Source organism: Rhynchophorus ferrugineus, unplaced genomic scaffold (genome assembly GCF_030347505.1).
Source record: "Rhynchophorus ferrugineus isolate W39M unplaced genomic scaffold, kcgeb_rfMv2 rfM3, whole genome shotgun sequence".
NCBI lineage: Eukaryota > Metazoa > Arthropoda > Insecta > Coleoptera > Curculionidae > Rhynchophorus > Rhynchophorus ferrugineus.
The window spans coordinates 28,401,816-28,409,460 of record NW_027472582.1 but is presented as its reverse complement, the minus strand read 5'-3'; the positions used below and the strand labels follow the sequence as shown (position 1 = coordinate 28,409,460).

Sequence of the window (7,645 nt, the reverse complement as noted above, 5' to 3'; positions counted from 1 at the left end):
GATAGCCTAGAATAGTAACACATTTGTTTTTCAAACCCTCTAAATTGTATGGTACAAAAATATAAACTTAGTGAAGGAGTTCATTAAAAATTAAAAAATAATCAAACTTAGATTGTTAACACAAAAAAACATTTTAAATTAAAATATGTAATTGTCCACGCCAGGAATCGAATCCGCGACCTCCCATTAAGGGCTAAACGCTTTAATAGTTACAGTATAGAAGCAATTACCTGCAGTATTTCTACGAAATTATATAAGCTATAGTTAGTGCTTAAAAAGCAAACTGAGTGGCTTTTCCATTGAACGACTTCCGATTTTCCGCCACATTAGCTCTGCAGTAATATTATATTCAAATATCTGATTATTTTAGATAAGACATATGTGAAAACTGTGTAAGTGCCTTTGATATTTGAATGTTTCCCTGGATTTCCCCCCCTTCCCCTCCAGAGATCATGACTTGGTTACAACAGGACCACCTCTGAAGTGCACTATTGGTCAATAGTTGACGGAGAAATCGGGAAACATAAATTAAAATACATATATATATATATATATATATATATATATATATATATATATATATATATATATATACGGCCGAACATAGAACCTCCTCCATTTTTGAAGTCCATTAAAAATAGAATAAACTTGGATAGGGGAAAGAAAAAAACCATTGATGCAAAATGAGAAGTAAACATGAATGGTTATTTAGTCAAGCAAATAATCTCCTACTCTATTAAATTCCACCCTTAATTTTATTCTACAGAATATATTATATATTTTATGCTGATTAATATAATTATTATAGAATAATTCTTTTAACTAATTTCAAATAGAATCATAATTTCTACTAGTAGAAATTATAGGTGAAAAAATAAAATAACTAAAATAATAAATCAAATATCAATATTTGATGGAGTCTTTTACAAGTCATTATAACGTATGTAGTATATAAACATTATACAAAATAATCTAATTGTGATTACATCAAAAATCAAATGTATATTTATCGAACAATAAAAACCAGTCAACATATGACGCTATTTTCAAAACCAAATATTAATTGCCTCTTTAAACAAGTTGTAATTTCAATAGTTAACAATCTGCACCACACCTAACACAGATAAAGATGATTGATATGATTAGTAGCAGATAAAATAATGGCCCAACGAAAAAAATATATCAGTTACATAGTTCGATAAAAATCAAATCGGTCCGGTATTTTAGATATATTCATTTGATTATCGCGACAAGGGGAATAATTGACAGCAGGACATAAAAAACAAAAGGCGTTGGTGACCCCGACGCAGGTAAGAGAAAAAAAGGCATAAAATTACCGGTGCAGGTGCGGGTTTCCAGTTTGGGTTCCTTTGTCACAGTGACAGGGCGGACCGTTTTGTGCCTTATTAAGTGCGCATTGGAACGCAAACAAGTTCGAAATCGTAATACCAGTGGCAAATGAACAGGTTGGCCACCGACGTTGTCAGGTAAGTATTATTTAATTCTTTGTTCGGAACATATTTCAGTCAATCTTGCTAATTAACTAATTAATATATATAACAGCCACAAATGAAGTAGCGATGTTTATTAACAAAACTTTTATTGTATTTAAAGCTTTTTAAAGTCATTATTTTAACATATATTTTATATATAGTCTATCCAAAGTTGGTGTGGACATACGTCATCTAAATTTATGACGTCAAAATGTGGCAATGTTGCCACATGAATTCTGAGTTTTAGTTCAGTTTGGCTTTGACATACAACAAAATTCTAGTTTAAATAAAATATTGCAATAAAAATGTTATGATATATATATTTAGCCTATTTTAACTAGTGTTGGGTGGTTTAGTGGTGGTTTAACTATCCACTGAAATGTATTATTGACTGTCTAGTAATTGACTACTATAATAGTAGTAGTAGTCGCAATATTTGGTTCGAGTGTTATTACTACTTTTTACCAATGACTATTCAGACGGTTTTCAATCGCCATTTTCGGTCTGGCTTATTTTGTTACTATTTACTATCGACTGTTTCAGTTGTACTTTTAGTACACTATTTTTGGTTCTACTTGTTTCATTCAATTTCTGTCGTCCTAGCCGCGACCTTGACAAAAGTGTACCAAATATATGCTTACATTTATATGTAATATATATAGTTCTATGATTTTTTTGGTAGTTTGCTTGTAAATAACAATATATTGTATATTAATATTATAACATTTTGGTATGATATTTTTCAAGATTGTTAATATAATAGGGTAAAACGATTAAAATTGAGAATGATAAATAGTAAAATACTTTGTCTGTTTTATGGCAATAATAGGTAATATTTCGATTACTCTCTCGATTTTTGTTAAAAAATATTTCCGTTCAATAATAAATAAAACATTTATATCATTCCATTCAGATCATTTTTAATTATGCCGTGGATTAGTTATTTTTTCTATGATTAGGTATAATATTTATATAGTGTTTATGGTTATTGTACATTATTAGTTTTTAGGTTTTGTTTAAGTTCTATTGTATCGTCTATATTTATTACAGTATATTAGTTAAAAATAGCAATTAACACATTAAAATGCAACAAAACATTTGTTGGGTATTATTCCATTCCATAGAAAAATTCCATTCCTTTTTACAGATCCAGGGAACATTCAAATATAAAAGTAATTTTACTTCCTTTAAAATTAAATTATAAATTGCATGATATGTATAATTATTATAACAGTATTCAGTAATTGTTTTTTTCCTTCTCTTTTTTAAAGTTAGTTCGTGAAGGAATTTATACATCTCCGTCTCGCTTATACTTTGAAAAATATAACCACATATAAAATTAACTACCCAAGTAATTATCTCAGTCCCTTCCTGTTTCACAATTTATACAGGAAAGTATTCGTACGTCTTCGTCTGACATCACGAATTGAAAAAACAGTTAAACCGTTTTTGACTGTTTTTGACTATCGACTATTTCGACTGTTTTCAGTCGATAGTTCCCAACACTAATATTAACATTATAGTACATCTAATACATATATTATAAATAATTTAAACTACAGTTTACTATAGGTTAGAGTTGTTTTACCATCACTGAATTCTCCGTTATGCACTTGCCATATCTGCAAAACAGTTGGGTTTTTTTCACTCCTCTTACTAGCACATTTTAACCAAATGCTCATATATATTCTGAACAATTACACATACATCTAATAGACGTAAGTCTTTCACGATGTTTTCACACACATCAGCCTGTCTTGGAAATAATCAGAATTGAATCATAATCCCATATTCAGAAAGTTTCAATTCAGCGAATAACTAAGCTGTTAATTTCCAATCTGTCGAAAGTTCTTCTTCAATGTGTCTGATCGGAGCCATCCAGACCGAAGGCGCTACAAACCTTTGCTGTTTCCAGCATGAACCACAATATATCTGTAATGAATTATTAATAAATGTTATGTCTAATGAAACCTAATTAATTGTTATTCCGACGTTTTTTTTTCTATCACCTTTAATTGTCTTAACATTATTTTTGTTGTTGACTTGCCATGAGTGACCGTTGGATATATTGGTCCCATTCTAAAATATCCATGCGCTACCTAAATATACAAATTTAAATAATAAGTTTTTTATTTTATTACATGCTTTCAAAAACTGTATTCTTTTGAAAGCAATATCTGGCAGTTCCTCTTAGACCTCTTCGTTTCTTTTCAGACTAATAGTTTGCTCTAAAATAATTGTAATAGATTATATTTATATTGAAAAAACTACTCACTGTTTTTATAAATTTTATGTATTTGATCCCTGAGAGTGCTAACATCAAGCTGATCTTGATTCGTCACCCGCTTCTTATGAGAATGGTCAGTGACCCTGTCCATACTAATACTCAGTACAGTTGTAATAAGCTAATGATGCTTGCAATTAAAACCGCAGCAAATTGATATTTAACAGAAAAGATACCTACCTCTCTAACGAATTATATGGCAAGATCCATTACCTTGTCCCTGTTCGAAAGAACATATTATAGAGGCAATCTGTTCTGTCTGGCATCAGCATTTTTAATCAAAAGTACTAACAAACAGCGATTTGAAATTTATCAAGACAAGCAAACCGTTAAAACAACGTTTGCCGGTATAAAAGCTCTTATCACTACTGTTTTGAAGAATTTTGCATACGTCTGACAACCGGGCGACTTTGACAGGCTGGTTCGTTTACATGTTCGAACGCATCACACAGCATGGTATCTCTCTTAACTAGAATAAAATGAGAAGGAAAATATTATCTGATTCAAAAACGAATTTACAAATTGCAGCAGTCAATACACTAAATATATTGTTGACATGTTCACAGCAACTTTGGATAGACTATACATTTTTAATTATTTGTGACATTGTTACAAAACTGACTAAACTACAATTTGTCTTTACAATAGCTTAATTCAAAGTATATAAGTTAGAGATCTAAGTTAGTTAAGAGATCTACACAGTTAATGATCATATATTATATATAATTTGTCATCCGTCACATTTTCCAAAAAAGAAATTATTTGTGTTTCTCGTAAAAAAACATTAAGTTAACATTTGACAATGTTCGATCAACGGATATGAGAATCAACTTAATTTTTTCTAAATTTGTCTCATTTGGTGCAAGCGCTTGAAAATAACTATACTTCATTTAATGTCACAACTAGAAACTACTGTGTTTTATAGGTCCAGGACCGTATTAGCTTTGTTCTATAAGTTCTTTTTCTTGTTGTCTGGACAGCTTACACAGCTATAAAAAATTATTTTTGAGTATCAATTATGCCTTGACAATTTTCTGAATTTCACTGTTCATAAACAGCAGTGTAAATTGCAGTGCTAAATGTGCTGTCTACTTATGTAGTAGACTTCTTATTTGCTTTTCTTCAATTATTTACTTATTAATGTTTATTTATTATTATTTATTTATCATTATTATTTGCTTTTCTATTATTTCAATATATAAATTTCACTCTTTCTATTAAAAAAAAGTCGCAAACTTTTTTCTAATTAAAATATAATTTTCACGTGATGTTTCATTCATTTTTGAGAATGTTTTGTATTAGCATTATTCCATTGACACATTCTACAGAGTTAAGTGTTACATTACTTTTCAAAACTCAAGGTATTATTACTAGCTTTTTACATTTAAACTGTGATGTTACGAAATGATAATTCCTCGTTCAATTAAACCTTTACTACCATTAAATCGTTATCTAAAAATTTTAACGACTTGAGTTTATAAATTTCACATAAAACTAAATGTTATACGTTTAAGTTTTACATAAAACTATCTGTGGTTCTATTTGATTTGCTCCATTGAGTATTTAAATTAGAAATAGACAAGAAATAGTTTTTAACAATTGCTCTTGTGGAGGAAAAATTACTGTCAGTTTAATTATAACATACATATATCCGTTAGTAAATATCAAAAGTCAAATATGAATATAAGAATAAAGGACTTACTTCAGTAAATGACAGAATTTTTGTTCTTTTTGTTATAAATTATAAGTCAAAAGCAATAGAAACATGGGGAAGAATTTTTCGTGACCAAATCACAAAACAATGTTATTGTTTAATGGTCTATACTTTCTAAACCATCACTCTGACATCACATGACATGTCTACATTAATCTTCACACATGAGAGAAACATTCTTCATATATATGATATATGAGGAAAACTGAATTTAACTTTTTTATTTATATTTTTACCAATTCAATGTTAAGACTTTTGAAATTGTATAATAATTTTGGCGTCTTAATTATGTATTGTAATTATTTACTTTGTGAATTCTATGAGACATTACGCTATCTTATTCAATAAAATTTCCAATTTTGGACATTATGAGATGTTGAGATCGATATGTTTATGATGTCCTTGCTATTGATATGCCGATAATATTTAAATATTATTTTATACCGAATATAAAGCCTTTATATTAACTTTCGATCTATTTAGTAGCTAAAATTTTTACTTTTATTAATAGCATTGGCGATGCTGTTTTTGGCGTATCTATCATTCCCTTAACATATATTGTTGTTAAGATATTTGAGGCTTAGTACAAAATGAGTGACTTATATATAAAGTTGCCTTCACACCTGATTTGCACATATTCCATTGGTTGACGTCAATAGACGTCAATGGATAAATTCATTTTACGTCGCTACACAGAAATCTTAGCAGTAAGACCAAAAATCAATCTCAACAGTTGTATTGGTTGGTCGGAACATAATTCCAACTTGGTCTAAAATTAAAGTGATTGATTTACAGCCAGTAATGAAGCTTGGATATATTGGGTGTAACTATGGGGTTACAATTCGTTGGCATTAAGGGGGGACATTAAAATGAAATAAAAAATGGCGTTATGCATTGTTTCATGGACGTTGATGCCAAAATGTACGAGAAGATATTTTTAGACTTTCACATCTCAAAAATTCGTGTATCAAAAAGAATCTTTATCAAATGATGAAAGTTTGGCCTCTATAAATAATATGACTAAAACAGCCGTAGTGAAGTTCGGAAGTACGCTAAATACTATTAACTACATATATGAACTATGACGGACGATATCTATGAAGGATAGTGCGAAATATTAATATGAATAACAATTAAATAACCTAACGTAGCTATAGTATTATTGTCTTGTAACTAATCATCATTTATAACTTTTGTTACTTCATCTTAAAGAATTTTCTTTGACATATTGCGAATGACAATAAAATGTGGATCTACTACGACAATTTCAAGCGCTAAAAGTAATGCAGTGCAATGCAAAATGCAAAAGTACAAGAAAGCCCTACAAATCTAAACTTAAGCAAAATATTCGTGGCCCTTATTAAAGCCGATATATCAACATCGTTCTTTCGTTACGATAGAAAAAAATCGATATATTGCCACAACATATTTTGTACCAATTTGTTTCAATAAATGCCTATTTAAAGTAAAAAAAAATCATAATACATGGAAGCACGTAATAAAACAAATTCGTAATTTATTTCAAATTGTAACTACATATAGTGATAGTGACCCAAAAGTATAATATTTTTCGTAAACAAACTGATATTAAAAACCTGGTTGAATCTAAAAAAAACCTCATGCGTAACAAATTGAGAAAGGTCGATCTATACCAAACAATAAAAAAACATAATGGATTATATTGAAATTTTAAAATAATCGAAAGAATTTTAATTCAAGTTGTTTTTATACGTAAGTGTATCACCCGATATGTGATCTCATTTTAGAAGGCTTCTTCTCGGCTAGAAAAAAATAATTAAGTTTTGTTTCTTTTTCCGACCGGCACGCGTAATTTAATTCTACGCGAAAAGAAATTAAGGTCACAGAGGTGTTGCCTAAAACTGCAACTTAGAAATTGTAATTTTACGGGTAGCGGTGGCTGTAATTACTCATATTGGTATAAGATGAAAAAATAAATAGCGCTGTCTCGTATGGAAATTAGACTGCTTAGCGCTAGTATACAAACAAATCTTGTATATGGCATGGTTTAATTATAATTTTAATTAACTTCATTTGCAGAAACCTATAATGTTGTTCAGTATTTAATTGCTTCGTATCTTCATTAACATCAGATGGATTTACACACAGGCAGACAAACACAACTCTATTCACGTT

General features: G+C 29.4%; 1 long non-coding RNA gene across 2 annotated transcripts in view; it reads left to right on the top strand.

The window, feature by feature from the left end:
- Nucleotides 1-1,374: 1,374 nt before the first annotated feature.
- Nucleotides 1,375-7,645, top strand: part of LOC143192651 (uncharacterized) — a 164,838-nt gene continuing 158,567 nt past the window's right edge. Inside the window, exon 1 of one of the 2 annotated variants that reach the window (XR_013004850.1) lies at nucleotides 1,375-1,487. This is a non-coding gene — a long non-coding RNA (uncharacterized LOC143192651). The remainder of the gene's footprint in view (nucleotides 1,488-7,645) is intronic. The other variant, XR_013004851.1, reaches the window with a different exon arrangement.